The following is a 16014-nucleotide window of genomic DNA, read 5'->3' on the forward strand; positions in this document are numbered from 1 at the left end:
TACCATTTACACACGTAGAATTCTCAGGCAAAAAGGCCATGGACATGGAGATCTTTCCCCATTTGTTCACACAGCCAGATACACATATTCATTTTGATTTAAACACAAAAGAAAACGTTTGTGGGCCAGACTAGGGGCTGCATGAAGTGGGCACATTCGTACAAGGTACCTGAGATAGGCCCAGCTGCTTCAGCAAAAAAAAAAAAAAAAATAATCCCAAATGCCTTCTTCAGTACCAGAAAATTAATTAAGATTTCATTGTAGAATATTTCAGTATGTACATCCTCACTTACTGCTCTGGGGACTGCATGCTGACAAAGCTGCTCCAGTTCCAGCTATTGCAGAAACTTCTCACGCTCTGCATGCTGTTCATTCTCATGTGGCATTCTCTTTCACTTTTTTGCTCCAGCTACTGTTTCTCTTGCCAATAAAGATTAGCATAACCTTCAAGAAAATCTGGCAGAAGGTCACGGTCATTTTAGGGAGGAGTAAACAGAGCAAGAAAAGCATAGAATGGGATTACTAGAATACTGTAAGAACTCTTTGCCCGTGTCATGTTGTCAAACAAAAGTATATTAGTATTTAACTCAGTCCAAATTTTTACAAAAACTCTACTAGACACCTGAGAAGTTGCATGGGTCTGGAATTCAGGACTGCATTGGACCTTAAAAATATTTATAATAGATGGCTGCTTACTCAATAATGAGTGTTTTTCCATTACTTGGGGGGAGGGAGTAGTAGAAGAAACAATTTGGTATATTTCTATTTCACATTTTAAAATCAATACATATTGTTATTCTCCATAGAGTCTTTCTCTGCCTTTTAAGTAACTGGTAGAGCAGATTTTTATTTTTCCTTTAAGAAAGAAGAAGCTGATCATATCAGTCCAGGACTTTTTCCAAAAGACATGGAGGGAATGAGGTTTCCACATACGAGGGCCAAAATACAGATGTTTGGCCTAAAATTGTTTTTATTATTTTTATTTTGGATTTTGGAAAAATAAGCACACAAGTCTCCACAAAAGAACACAAGTACATGTGTTCTCTCTATTACACTGGAAGAAAATGTAGCAACTCAAAAGGACAAAATGAGCAGGTCTGCTTTCTCTAAGCAGAGGTTTCAAAAATGGAAAAAACAAGCAGACAGAAAACAAGTGTAATGAAGGGACTTTGATCCTGAAGGAATGTCTTTTTTTTTCCAAATGAACCAAGTGGTATAACAAAGGATTTTACCTTCCCTACAAATCTTGTCTTGCCAAAAACAAAGGCGCAACGATTTCAAAAAGCTTCCACAGCAAGAAGCAGAACCAGACTATAGACCATCCAGGGCAGCAAATACGGAAAAAACAAAGGTGGAGTTTAAATAGTATATTAATATGAGAGGAGAGAGCTGAACTTATGGCCCAGTGAAATCATCATCTTTGGATCTTTTATAAACTGTTACAGGAACTCATAAGTGATTTTCACACATAATGTTTGAGGTGTGTGATCTTGATCTGGTGTTTGAATTTTACTGACAGTTGCTGACAAAGGATATGTCTGACTTAAATGACAAATACAAGCAAACTAATGTAGCCACTGCCAAGTATAAACAGAGAGGAACTGGCAGCGGCACTTCCATCAGAATTTGCAGAATAGTGTTTATTAGCTTTGGTGTATACATATGTTTTTTTCTATAGCAACAAAGATGAACAGTCATCCTCTTTATGATCAGCACCAAATCTAGTATGCTCTGTATCCTGCCTGTGAAGAGAAATGGTTTAGTCTACGTGAAGTTCAGTTTGGTAGCCAAAAATTGAAGAGAAGTTTATGATACTGAAGTTCACATCCTGTGCATATATGGGATTTCCCTATGGATCAACAAGGTAGATATAACAGCAGACCTTTCAATCTTCCAAAGACAAGTAACTGAACCAAGTGAGAAAATATAAAGATTGGTCAGTTGTCATTGCCATTTTTAAGATCGTCTAAAGACTACTGTCCCAGCTGGAAGTATCAAATAACTTCCTAGTACTGAGTAAGGCATCAAAAATAACAATCTGTGAGATCTAATCCGTTCTTCTAGCAGAGGAAAATTCTGAGATGACGTTCAATTCAAAGCAGGGTACTCAGGAATGCCCCCAGAAGTGCCAAAGACGTTAAATTCCACAATACAAGAGTGGACCTGAGATTCTACACCGAGCAGAAGAACAGCAGGATGATTTCTCCCATCCAACAACACTAAAGGCTGCAACAATTAAAAAAATTTAAAGTTAGAAGTATTTTTTTATTTCAGGTGATTTTCAGCCACCAACAACACTCATCAACCACTATATCATAGATTCTATGCATCAAGATTTAGGGAGCTGAGAAAAGCTGCAAAAGTAACCCAGCTGATCCTTAAGAAATGTTAGCTGTTTTTCAAGTGAGATTAGAAAGCAAGTAGAAGATAATAGAGTTCAATAGCTGGGTGATAAGTGAATTAAAGGTAAAATTTGGGTTCTATAAAATAGCAAGGTAACCTCTAAGGAAAGAAGAGGTCACACGGTTTTATGGCCTTCATCTCAGCAAAACAGTTGCCCGTCTTCTGGGTGGCAGATGATGTAGTCAGGAAAACTTAAATCTATTCAAACTACACAAAAACTACATATCCAAGCCCATAAACCGACCCAAAACATCTTTTTTATGATGAGCTGAAAAGCAAAAAGGTATGCTGAGAGGAATTAGGAATACTGTTGTTTGGAGCCTGGAGATGCAGAAAAATGTGTTAGAAGTGGTCATGTAGGAGAGGAGAAATTATGTGATTAGTACTAGTGAAATTTGACAGGATAGGTTCTACAGATTTTGGAAGATAACAATTCATGTCTAATGTGTTCCGTAAAAGCTATAGCGGAAAGTCATGTGGGATATTTTGCATGCAATATCTTGTTAACACCATTAAAAAGTTGTAGACGACTAAAGTTGACTCCCCACAGTTTATGGGTAAGGTACTAATTACTTAAATTAACAATATCAAACTAGGAGGTCTCTTTAATAGACAACGCATTTCACAAAAGTATAGGACAAGCTTTCCCTCAAAAATCTGGTTATTAAAAGCAGAAAGAAAAACTATGTTATCAGGAATGTCTTTCATCCCGCAGATCATTTTCTCAGTCTACACAGACAGTAATAAAACTTGAGAAATTTCTAAAACTGATGGATCTTTTCTTAACACAGGAGTTCCTGCATGGGATATTAAGTAAATTGTAAATTACTCACCATAATGGACTGCATTATGATAAATAAGGAATAGTTAACGGCTTAAAATTTGAAAAATTAAAAAATTACCTGATGAAACCAGGGCTTGATTTATTTAGAGCAAACAGGATATGTCACCAACCTGAAATATCTCTTGCTGAGTCTTTTAAAAGCTCCAGTTGTCGAGGCTTAGAGGAATAGCTGAGATGATAGCTGGGAACATACATTTAAGAGAAGAAGTGCTAAAGTAATCAGGAATTGTCCAAGAAACATCTTCCAAGATGCTCAAGAAGCCAAGATTCCACACATCTGAAAAAAGATATTGAACCAAGAAGACACCTTTCTCAGTGAAAGTGATGGAAAACTTTGTGTATTTACACTTACATACAAGCACAAGCATATAGTGCATGAGCTTTTGTACATTCACGTGTACATTCGTACGTGCATGCATACATGAAGAGGGAATTAAAAATAATGAAATGACAATGGCTATAAACTACAAATGGAAATAAGTGAGTAATGAAGTCACTAAGTCAAATGAATCAATGAATTATCATAAATCAACAAATTTAAAATAGTAATTCATTAAAAAGTATTTCAGGAAAAATAAAATCCATGAATGAAATACAGGCCAATTGCTAGATTCAGACAGCAAGGTGTGAAGGGTGATGGAGGAAAAGAAGAAATGGTCGCTAGGTATTTCAGTGACATTTGGAATGAGTCAAGTTGTGTATCTACTTTATAAGATATTAGTGCTAGATCAGAAAAATTGCCATATATAACAAGGGGGATATGAGGCAGCCTCTGTGACAATTAAGCATTTCCAAAAACATTGGCTTAGGTATCTTAAGTTAACGACTGTTCTATGAATCAGCTGACAAAATTTCTAAATCGGTGATGTAATCTTCTGCCAAATATTAAAAAGAAAAAACAAAATAGAAAAATTCTGGAAGACTAGAAAACTATCAGCTCAGTGGTAGAGAGAATCTTGCACTAAATGTTCATCATCCTAAATAGAAAAGGCAAAATATTGGAAATTTTGAAGTCCATCGTGGGTAGAAAATGTAATAGCAGACACCTTAATAGTGGCATCAATGAAATAAACAATTCAGCCTTGGAAAATAAAATTAAACTAAAAAGAAAACAACACAGAAAGATTCTTATTGAGAAAATGATGCAAACATAATTTAAAAAATCATATAACATTTTACAGTGATAATGAAACCAGCTTCATTAAAGAAAAGAATAAAATTCACTCTCAGTATTGTATAAGAGCAAAAGATAATTAAGGTTAATTTGAAAAAAAAAGGAAATTCCAATAAACACATGATGTAAGCATAGATAATTATCAGAAATTACCCCAATGTGCTTCCCTGTTTCTTTCCACCATTGCCTCTTAGAAAATTAAATGGTAAGTATCAGTAATCTAAGCAACAGCCATCATCTGTATCCACAACTTGTACAGTCATTTAGAAAAACAATATACACTCTACATGACCACAGAAACTACCTTCAGCTGCTGAATTCTTTTCCTTTTTTAGGTTGCACAAATATGACTCAAATATCACCCTAAAGTTAATTTTATCAATGTTGAAAGTCAAGAATTATTCTAGCATTTGCACCCTTGCAGGTGCCTTTTATGTATATGTAATCTGCACATATTAGAAATGGATGTTCAGACTGAAAGATGACATCATGGTTTTAAGAACCTTATTTTCTACCCAGAAAAAATGACCATTAGATCTTTCCAACGCATCTACACTGCTTCACTATTATTTTTAAGTGGGAAAAATTTGCTGAAAATTAATGAATAAAACATACAGCATAGACACTCTTATTGTATATATTCAGATGTAGACAGTAGATATTCAGTCTGAGTATTAGAAAGTGCCTGGCTTTCAAAATTTTCAGAATAAGATAAGCATCTAATTTAGGAAACCCCTTTTCAATCTCTCAAATTACACTTTAAAAACTTACTTTTGTAATTACTTTTGAAAATCTTGCCGACAGAATTCAGTTTACCATTTTGCTACTTCAAACTTCATTTTTTCCTGCAGAAGCACATCCTGAAAGAGAAGGTTAAAATTGATGGTATATTACAGACCAAACAACAGGCCTTGGAGTCTGTCAAAAAGAACTGCAAGTGAAATCAGAGGAGGAAGGTCAGCTGAACCCTCCCATGGGCTCTCCATCCTCCTGAATGGATGCCATACATCCTCAATCCTCAAAAACTCTCCCTAGGCACCTAAATTGGCTCAGCAAAGCACGGTATGTCATCGGGCTTCACATAGCAGGGCATCTGCTGAAGTCTCTCCAGTCCTCCCGTAATCATTTGTGTGTAATAACTGTTACACAGGCAGTATTTTGTATTTTTAGTCCCCAGTGGGCCACGTTATCTCAGTGAGGAATGTTTGAGTGTTGGGCATATTGGTTCCCCCAGTTACTTTTCTGTCTCTTGTATCCAATCCCCCTATCCCCAGTCTCCCTTCCTCTTAATCTCCTGATAAGTTATGGGTCATGTTGGCCCACTCAGGGAATAAAGTTTTGTTGTTGTTTGAACACTGATCCATTTCTGTTGAGCTGCAGGTGTTCCTCCCACTCAGATTTTTGGCTGTTGCTTAAAGCTACGTGCCTCTGCCATGGGCTGTTGAACAGTGGTCCCTCTATGACTTTGCAGGGGAATAGGCATGCAGAGAGCTTGGCTGCTGAATGCTTTGTGAGTGGGATGATGGAGGTAGTTGCAGAGACCAAGGAGGTCCAGCTGTGAGGCCCTTTAAGGTAGGGTATGTAAACCATGGAGTGTTAATGGCCTCTCATTAGGCTGGAAGGGTGTAGCAGCTCTGTGAATAGATGTTTCAGCCAAAAGCATAAGCACTGGACAGATGAATCATTTCACTGCAGAGCTGAGGAAAAGGGTGGCAGAAGGAGAAAAGCTCTTGTCTCTGTGGAGGCAGAAGGTTTTCTTTTTGAGTGTACCTTTCCATCCTGCAGAGCCTGATCAGCTGGCTCCATCCAGATACTATAAAGTCTTAATCAAAGCCACAGTAGCCAGTAATGCTAACCTTATTCCACTTCTCTTCTCTCACACCCCTGCCTCTTCAACCACCTCCTAATGAACTGAAAGGCAAGCAATCTGCTTCCCTCCCTTTCTTGGTGAGAAAACACCACTTGGTGCGCTGAAGCTTGTCAGCTACATTTTCCCTAGCAAACACTCAGGCATAGGCCTGTGAGGGTTTCTAAGGGTTGCTGAGGCAGCAGTCACAGACATGTACCAATCTGCAGGAAAGATCCTCAAGGGCCAGGGCAAACAAAGTCAGTGATCCTACTTGCCCAAAAGGAATGGTCATGGAGTAACACCAGGGAGCGAATGAGGGAAGGGAGGGGAGAGCTAAGGGGGACAAGGACAGATAAGCAGTGGTACGCAATTACTTTCTGCTCATCGTATGTCAGCTGTCTCATTATAAAAGGCATCAACATGCAGTTACATTCCTTCTGTCTCACTCAGTCCATTTCTGGACACTCAGTGTGGCCGTGTCAATCTGCAACAAGGGCACAGATAGTGTCCCGGACACAAGAACTGTCCTGAGTGCCCAGCCTATTTGCACTTGCTGTGAAGAACCATGCATACGGCTGTCAAAGAGGACATCACTGTTCTACTGCTTCCAACTCCTCAGCACCAACTGCTTTGTTCTGCTAATCTACTTGTACAGCAAGGCATATACTTGCTAACATAGTTTATGCAGTTTGTAATTCAGTAGCTTCTGGATTTGCTAGAGCGTCTACTATCCGTAATTCTGATCCAGAATATCAGGTTTTGTCTGGCTGTCAAAGTTAGCAACATATTAGACATGTAAAATGCTTAATGAAAATACAAAATCATTCCTTTCCTTCAGAAGAATAATGAGATTGTGTAGTAATAGCTCTAAAAAGCATGGATTGTCCCATTCTTTTGAAGAAATTGACACCAAAACTGGAAGTAGATTAATTTGAATGGCAATATAAAATTTTTTTTCCCTGTTATTTGTCAGGCATAGCAAAGCAATGTGCTCATCTTAAAAATCTAAATTGCCTCTTATCTGGGTACACAGAACTTGATGTTGTCTAATCCTTCCTTTGAAGCAGTCAAGATATCCAGGTTTTGTACTACTTGTCTTTTCCTCATCAGTAGAACAAACAAAAGCAATTACCATTCAGAAGCATTGTGAAAAGCACTACTGTAATGCATACACACAGAGCAACTGTAAACAGAACAAGTATCTTTAATGCTGGCACAACTGTGAAGTATTTGACTTTGCACCTTTAACACTCTTCTAGTATCTTTTACAGTGTAATTTATTGCTTTTTAGCTTAAAAACTAGAGATCCAACCTGAAGTATTCTACTGGTCCTCATCTGAATCAAGACTTTAAGAATCACAACACAGTCCTCTATAACACGACCCAACAGAAAAAAGGCAAGATTAGAAACTTAGCATCCTCTGTCCGAGCTTGACATTCGTGAAGGTCGAGACACAACCTGCTGAGAGTTTCCGCAGTCTTTTTACAGACAGAACAGGAATGCAAGGCCTAGAGCGTAAAAGACATTTATTCTTGTGTTTGCAAACTCTTCTGTCCCAATCTCCAGACCACTCCACACTCTCCCTACACTGATATTCTTTTCATTCCTTCAGAGTTATAGTATTTCTGTGCTTATTCTCCTCTTCCCTTCCTCCCTCTCTACCTCCTCCATGATGTTCTACAGCTACTGTTTCTACAGAAGCTGTAGAAACAGTACAGAGGATATAGAAAGACTACTTAAAGCAAGCAAGGCTAGAAAATGCAGATATCTCTAAACTAGAACTAAGTCATGACCAGAAGTTGTACAACATTGTGCAGAGGCAGGAGCAACCATCTTTGCACTGCAAATGTAGATATATCAGTTCTTTTCAAGCTAGCATGGAAATTGTTAAAATGTTGCAGGGCATAGACACTGTTCTTCATGTAGCATCTTGGAAAGAGTTTCATGGGGAATCTATTTGAATAATTTGCCCAATGAGCCTGTGAAGATGTTTCAAACACAGCAGTAATGGTCCTTTGGCTCCCTGAGCAGATGACACATGCCAAGACAAAGGGAAGATTCATAAAACCTGTGTGAAAACGTGTTAACAAAACTGTATCGAGGATGTGTAAATTAAGATTATTCAGAGAACTGCAAGTTGGCAAAAGCTGGATGAACCTTCAAGGAGAAAGTAAAAGACTCATATCTAAAACTCAGACAATTCTTCTAGTAAATAACAAGTTCCTGCTCCAAAATATGGACTCATGAGATCATTGTTATGGTGACAAGTGTAAGACAAGTATGTGTAAAACTTACCATTTGAGAAACAGTTGAAACGTTTAAATGAAACTTAAAATGAACAAAACTAGTCCTAATTAGAGAACACATGGGAAATTCCAACCCAAGCAGTTTAATTTTCATATTAAATTTTCATATTTCAATTTCTATAGCATGTCTACTAAGTGACAATAATTTGTTTTATGCTCTACAAAAAAAAAAAAAAAAAAAAAAAAAAAAAATCTTTCCATACCTGGAATTACCATACAGAATATTAACACTATATTGTTAAATAAATCTTTCATTAAAAATTTTCCCATCCAATGCTCAGAAAAATCTTAGATATAAGTTTGGGTCAAAGAGAGTCACTGACTCCAAAAAGATAGACAGTATTTGCAGAGATTAGGAAGGAAAAGAATGATAAAGAAACTAAGTAAAATTAGAATGAAAAGATAAAAGAGTTAGTTGAATTAGACAGAAAGATGTTGTATGATATTGTCCTAAGGGGCAACACAGCAAATGAAAATATGAGAGTTGGAAAACGGAAGATTATTTAATCTGGAGTATTTCACCTTTCTTCTGCACGTATCAAAGGATTTTATCAAAAAAAAAAAAAAGAAAAGAAAAAAGTAAAAAATGAGTAACATGCATGATATAACCACTTTTACATCCAGGAATATTTTAACCAGCTTGTAGCTATCCAGGGACATATTTATAATAATGGAGGGTCACTTCATACACCAGCTGGAGTCCATTCCAAACTTCATTTTGACTTCTGTTCAGAATAAAGACCTGAAGCATGTGGGGTAATAGACAGAGACCTCAGAAGTTCTACATTTTATTGCACTTTCCTACTCTCATCCTGCATATTTATGTGACTTAAAAGTCTCTCCTAGCAAATGATCCATTTACCATGTGTTATAAAGTTTTTTCTTTCTTTTTTTTTTTTTTTTTTTTGAAAATGTAGACTAGACAGGAATATGCATCCAAATCACTCCACCTGCATCAGTTTAAACTAAAACTAGCTGAAAGTAACTCATCAAAAATGTGAAAGAAATACTAACATTTAGCTTTTAGAAAGGTATTTGTGTCATTTTAGTTTGCTATGCATTGAAGTCATCTTCAGGAGCTCTAGGAATACAACTTTGGTTACAAATTAATTTGTAGCTGAGGAGGGTGAGAGAATAGGAGTTACACAGCAATATTCCCTTGAGAAATGCTAATCTGAAAATGCATATAATGTTCTTTTTTTAAAAGAAGAAAAGGATGAGAGTTCTATTGTCACTAATTTTCCGTACAATTTTTTTCTTTGAGAACATATTGAACAATTTAATTACAAAGTAGCCTCAGATTATTACAGAATAATCAGTTAATAAATCAAAAGGACTCTTTTCATGGTATCCATAAAGGCACAGAGCTCAGCAAATTTAAGGAGCAAAAATTAGCAATCTAAATAATTATAAATAAGCTACAGAAAGCAAATGTGCTTCCAGTACGGAAGTTCATTTATTATTAGGAAATGGAAACATAAAAATACCAGTGTGAGAGGCTTCACAGCCAAAGTACACTTCAGCAAAAATACTTGAGCACACTAGCCTTGAACCATTAAAGCAGATTCTAGAGCATGGATGTTTTTCTAAGAGTTACTGTGAAACTTAAAATAGAATAGATCACTAATCTAAAACCAGATTTCATACTTTCCCCTTGGTGTCTTATAGACAGGAGTTCTCTTGAATATAGAGAATATAGCTCAGCTGACCTGCAAAGCATAAAGCTTAAAGCTTAAGCAAAGGAGAAATCTCATTCAAATTAATATACATTCTGGGAGTCAGAGCAACCATACCTGTGAAGAAAGTAAACCAGTCACAGCAGGGAAAAAATTATCCAAGTGGTACGCAAAGATCAAATTGGATTTTGGCAAAATTTATTACTAAATAATCAAATCTTGAAGGTGAGAGTCAACTTTTTAATACTGGATTATGTCCAAACCAGAAATACTCTGCTTGAAGGGCAGAACTGCCTGTAAGTGATTTTCTTTAAAAAGCATTTACATACAAAAGGGGGATCAACATTGGCTCAGATGCTATGTAGATCTGATATTTTAAGCTAATTGTTATTTCAGTTAAGAATTTTCAGTTAATACTACGTGATGTATTTGAAAGTTTGTAGTCCAGAAAACGTGGCCATATTCATCCTTGAATATCAAGATAGAGACAGAAACAGGCATTTTGAAAATAAACTTGAATGAAAGTAGGTCTTACGACTTTCACACTCACATTCTAACATTAGCTGCTAGAAAACAAGAGGCATAGGTATGGCATAAATGTCTCTCTTAAACAGAGCCATTCTATCTATATAATAGACTTACAGTGATAAGAAACACTGAAAGAAATCTTTTTTCAGAGTGCCTGAAAATCTCATCAGAGCGAAATGAAATGTATAAATCTAAGGCTATTAACAGTGAAAATGATCTTGCCCACTGTAGCAGCTTTTTTTTTGTCAAAACTATGTCCAGAACAAATGCCATAGCTAAATTTAAGCATATCCTCAAGAGCTTTAGGAGGGAAACTGCAGCTTAGTGTCTGTAGCTTGAGTGAGCAAGTGAAATCGTTTCCTTTAATTGTTTCTCAAGTCTGTTCTGTAAGTCATTTTGCAAAAGACACCGTGGAGATAGTTTTGAGAAATTAGTGTAGTGCACTGGAAATGATTTCAGGCTGATTTCTGTGGAATCAAATGGGGAAATGCTGGCCCCTCTGACATCAGCAGCAAAATGTGTATTTACTTCTGAAGGAACAAGCTTTAGCTAAAGACTTTTTCCTCCATAAGCACAGCTACAGTATGAAACTATATACCTCGCTCCCTTCTATACCAAATATGAGACCTCAACACAATGCAAGTAAAACTATACTTCAGAGGAAAAAATAATACGTACTTCTTGACTTTGATCCTCCTGCTAACTTCCTAAATAAGGTTAATTCTAATGGTTCTTTGTATTATGTGGACAAAGTTCATGTATGATAAATGAGATACTCATTATATAATAATAAACCCCATGAGATGATTCTTTAGAAGCTTTAATATCCTGACTTCTAAAATCTAGGAAACAGCAAACTGACTGCAGGTTTGATACTTGTTGGTACATGGCATCTAAGTCACAGATTAGGTCCAAGAGCTCTGAAGATGAAGTATTACATTTCAAATGTAAAAGGGTGAGGAGCATTTCGTGTAAAATTTACTTCAAAGTGTCACTTGAAATGCTGTAAAATGTACTGCTATAACTACAATGCTATGACCTTTTACAGAATTATGGAACTAATGTATTCCACACGTTCATGGTATTCTCTTATTCAAATACAAATACAAAAAAAAAAAAAAAAAAAAAAGACATCATGCTTTCAAGTTTTTGAAGTAGAGTTAATTTCTTAAAAATTTGCCAAGATGTTCTGCAGATTTTTGCTGGTGCTGCATTTTAGCAGCAGTAGCATAAAAAGATTTTTCAACAGTTTAGTGGAAAATCAATTATAAATTATGTGAGGTACCTCCAAAATTTTCCACAGAAATGGGAACACATCCATTCATTTTCTGTAAAACAAAATGGCAAGGTTCCCTGCAAATTTCTTCCAGTTTTTCACCTCAATTTTTAACTGGATTCAGTGATATTCTTGTTTCATTCGTGTTCAAGACATCTTTTTACAAGAAATTTTTGTTTTCTTTTCATGTGACGTTTTCCCTTTAAACTTAGGTGGTAATTTTACCTAAGTTATGCCACGAAATCTTTTAACTTAAGTCTTTCTGGAAATGAGTTAACCTTTGCAGTGTATACCACATGGAGGTTTTGAATTTCTGGACAACACAGCTTGTTTGAATATTCATTCAAAAAAAGAGAAAAAAAAATCAGACTCCATGGACTCCATGCAGTTTTTGTTTTTTGTTTTTTTTTTCTTTATCACAGTGTGATGGAGCCAATAACTTTGAAATTGGTAGATGAGAATTTTGTATTTTAAATTACCAAGAAATAGAAAAATAGATGAAAATTCCATTTTAATTGTAACTAGGATCCACACAAGCAAAACAAAAAAAAATAATCTGCAAATTCAATTCTATACCTTATACACACAGCTCTAGTGCTGCAGAAACTGAACTCCGTCAGTGCAGAACTACCTCTGCTTACATCAAAGGGCAATCAAAGGGCAGGCAAATTTCCATTTGAGAAAGAATTATAGTATCCAGTCTCAAGAGACCTAGATGTAAAATAGGTATATTCCTTGTGTAGATGCATTCTAGAGATAGCCCCATAAGGAATACAGCAATTCTATCTTCAAACTGATAAATTCACTAGTATTGCTAATATGCTCACCATCGGATTTGTTGAGAAGACAGTGATGAAAACAATTTGAAAAAAGGAAGCTTCCTGAAGATCCTCAGGGAAGTGCAGTTGATCTTGCAATCAAGTTTCAGACAAATGAGACTACAACTTAACTGCTTATTTCTTACTTTAAAAAAGTTTATATTTTGATCATTTGCCCCCCCCCAAAAAAAAAAAAAAAAAAAGATAAAAAAGCTCTGTTCTCTCTACACAGAAATATAGAGGGCATTTAAAATTAGAAAATGCAAGCAAATTGCAGGCTTTCCCTCCCTCTCTCTGTCACATATAAATTCAGGTTTTATATGAAACAAGTAAAAGTTATCTTCCTTCCACACAATTTAGATGTAAAATGATCACATACTTGGAAAATGAAACATTTATATTTTTACAGATTACCAGCTTCCAATATGACCTAAAGGAAGGAGCTGTGCTTTACAAGATTGATTGATTCAGAAGTAGTTCTCCAAATCACAGGAAAATAAGTCTGCATACTAGGCCATGAACAGAGCATAATCTTCAGGGATGGCAGCCTGCTCTTACATTTCAAAGTCTTAAAGAACCAAAGAGGATATAAGCTGTCACATTCAGCTCATTCCTTCTACTCGCAAAAGTCAACAGGACCCTCTGACTGAGGTTCTGCTTGCTGCACCCATTCCTCATCTGGTACAATCACTGTAGTTTGCCAGCTACAAAGCTCCCTGTTGTTTCAGTCTTTCAGTGTCTCCTTTTCTTTGACATTCTTCCAACACATGCATCTTCATTCTGTTTTGAAATGTGGATCGTTCTCAAGATGCTGCTTCCAGAGTTTGGGAGAGAACGTTCCCAGAGAAAGATCAAAAATTATGGATTTGCAATTCTTCAGAAGAAAGGTGAGGAAAAGGTTCTTGGCACCTGCAGATAAAATAAAAACAAATCTTTTTGTCTAGATTTCTAAAAATGACTGTATGTCTAGACAGTCTTTCTTTAGACCAACCTTCATGTTCTAACTTTTCTAGTCTTCCACTTTGCTAAATCCTTGATCATTCACCTTATCCAACCACAGCCTTCTAAAAATTAATCTAATTCAAACTCATTGCTTTTTTGCCTATATACCCTTAGGGTACACAGACAGGCATTTTCAGAGGGGAGTTCTTCCACTCCCAGAACAGAGGTTTCAGATGGCTAAGGTACAGACAGAGCCTGGATGCAAAGATCTGGAACAAAGCTCAATCCAAAGGTTATGTCTGGGTTCTGGGAATGAGCAAGCAGATTGGTATTATTCATATTCATCAAAAAGAAGGTAAAAGGGAGGATTAATGGCAAAAAGATTTAGAGTTTTTTATTTAGTCATATCAGATTTGAGTTAACAGCTGGAAATCTGCAGGAAGATCTTAAAGAGAGAGTAAATAAGTCAGTAAAGTAAAACATGCTTTAGAATATCTAATTGGAGTATATTCTTAATGCTCTGGGACTATTTTTCAAATTTTTGTTTTCAAATATTTCAATATTTGTTTTATTTGAAAAGCATTTGGGGATATAATAATTATCACCACCACCCAAAGCTACTACTATAAATGACCTATCTCTTCTAGCTCCTTTCTATTGATGTTCCACGTACAGTCATTTCTAAAACTTGGAAAATAAATTAATGTGGCTTTCATGAAAAATGTTTTAGTTGTCTGCAAGGCAACAATGTATATAAGTTTTCTTAATGTTTTTACTTAATTAATGTAACTGGCACATCTCCGGTATTCCTCCATTGAAATTGTATCATTAGTCTGGGAAAGGTCAACAGGAAAGTGAAAATTTAAATAGAGTTAATTGCAATTCAGTTGCATTATTCTATAAAAACTGTGAGGCACATTCAGCACATTAAAGATCGATCTGATCTTTGTTTTATTCTTCCTCTTTTCAAAATCTCCATGGACTAATGTGTCCCAGAGTGTCTCTGCTACAGTTTCTAGGCTTAATGCACCTCTGATCCATTTTGTTTCTTTCAATGGTCCTAACTGAGTCCTAAACCTTGAAATGTCACCATTCATGTCACCATCATTCCACCCTTTACCCCCAACTCCAGCCAGGAAGACATTTAGGCTTCAGTTGCTTGAGATGATCTCAGCAAGTCTGACTTCAGGGCAGAACCTCCAGCCTGGTTTTCTCAGACAATGACAGGACTAGAAAGTGCCCAGCCCTCTATCACAAAGTCAATTATCATCTATGTTGAATGATAAAAGCTTCAGAGAAAACAAACCATAAGGCAGTAAAGAACTTGCATGTGAATCTTGTTTATCAGGCTGGCACCCATCTTCTACACAAGAATTCCCTGTAGAAGAATTGGAGAGCCCGATTAAACTAATCCAGATCTTTTCACCTGCCTCCTTGTCTAATGAAGTCCTTTGTGCTTTCTTTGGAATATACGATGCCACTTTTTCAGCCATATGCTGTTTCAAGCTTAAAATCTGCCAGACTTCTTTTTAATCTAATCAGAGCAGTATGGGTTATTTGTCAGAGTGAATCTTCAGAAGATTCCAAATCATCATTGGCAACTGAAGATAATCACCGTGATAGCCTCCCCGAGTCCATGAACTTTCTCTTCCCCCAGTAACCTTAGTATCAGCACAAAATTTTCCTTTATTACCTTTTTTTTATCTAGGAACATAGTTCCTGGAAATCTCTCAGAGATATTCGATAAGCTTTACAGCATTAATATGATGCATATGCCACGCTTTCAAAATATTCCAAAGTACATTTTTTTGGCTTCATTCTTTAGTATGCTGAGCTGCATAAACTACAAGGTGGTGTCTTATTCTATGATATCTTCACTACTAGAAGAATTTTGGTAAAATTAATATATTAATGTTCTAAATTTCACTAATATTAGTAATCTATTTTAAAATACATTTGATTTTTTTCCTTAAAAATATGTATCAGTTTTAATCTGGAGAGTTTCAAATGCTGTAGATTTTATTAATTCCTGCTTGTTCCTAAGTGAGACCAGTCACATACACTTCCATCTGACATATTACCCCTAGAAAAGCAGCCAGGAAGTCTGACGTCTTAAGAGCCATCCACTCTGATCTGCAGAGCATTTTAAATATAGGACACAAATAAAGTTTCCTCTTTCCCAGCAGGAATACCAGCA

At 36.2% G+C, this 16014-nt stretch overlaps 1 long non-coding RNA gene across 2 annotated transcripts in view; it reads right to left on the minus strand.

Moving 5' to 3' along the window:
• Positions 1 to 5220: 5220 nt before the first annotated feature.
• The window catches only part of LOC134137089 (uncharacterized), a 90989-nt gene continuing 80195 nt past the window's right edge, over positions 5221 to 16014 (minus strand). Inside the window, exon 5 of one of the 2 annotated variants that reach the window (XR_009957620.1) lies at positions 5221 to 5281. This is a non-coding gene — a long non-coding RNA (uncharacterized LOC134137089). Of the gene's footprint in view, positions 5282 to 13069; positions 13785 to 16014 lie in introns of those variants that run through there. The other variant, XR_009957624.1, reaches the window with a different exon arrangement.

This window comes from Rhea pennata, chromosome 1 (genome assembly GCF_028389875.1).
Source record: "Rhea pennata isolate bPtePen1 chromosome 1, bPtePen1.pri, whole genome shotgun sequence".
Taxonomy (NCBI): Eukaryota; Metazoa; Chordata; class Aves; order Rheiformes; family Rheidae; genus Rhea; species Rhea pennata.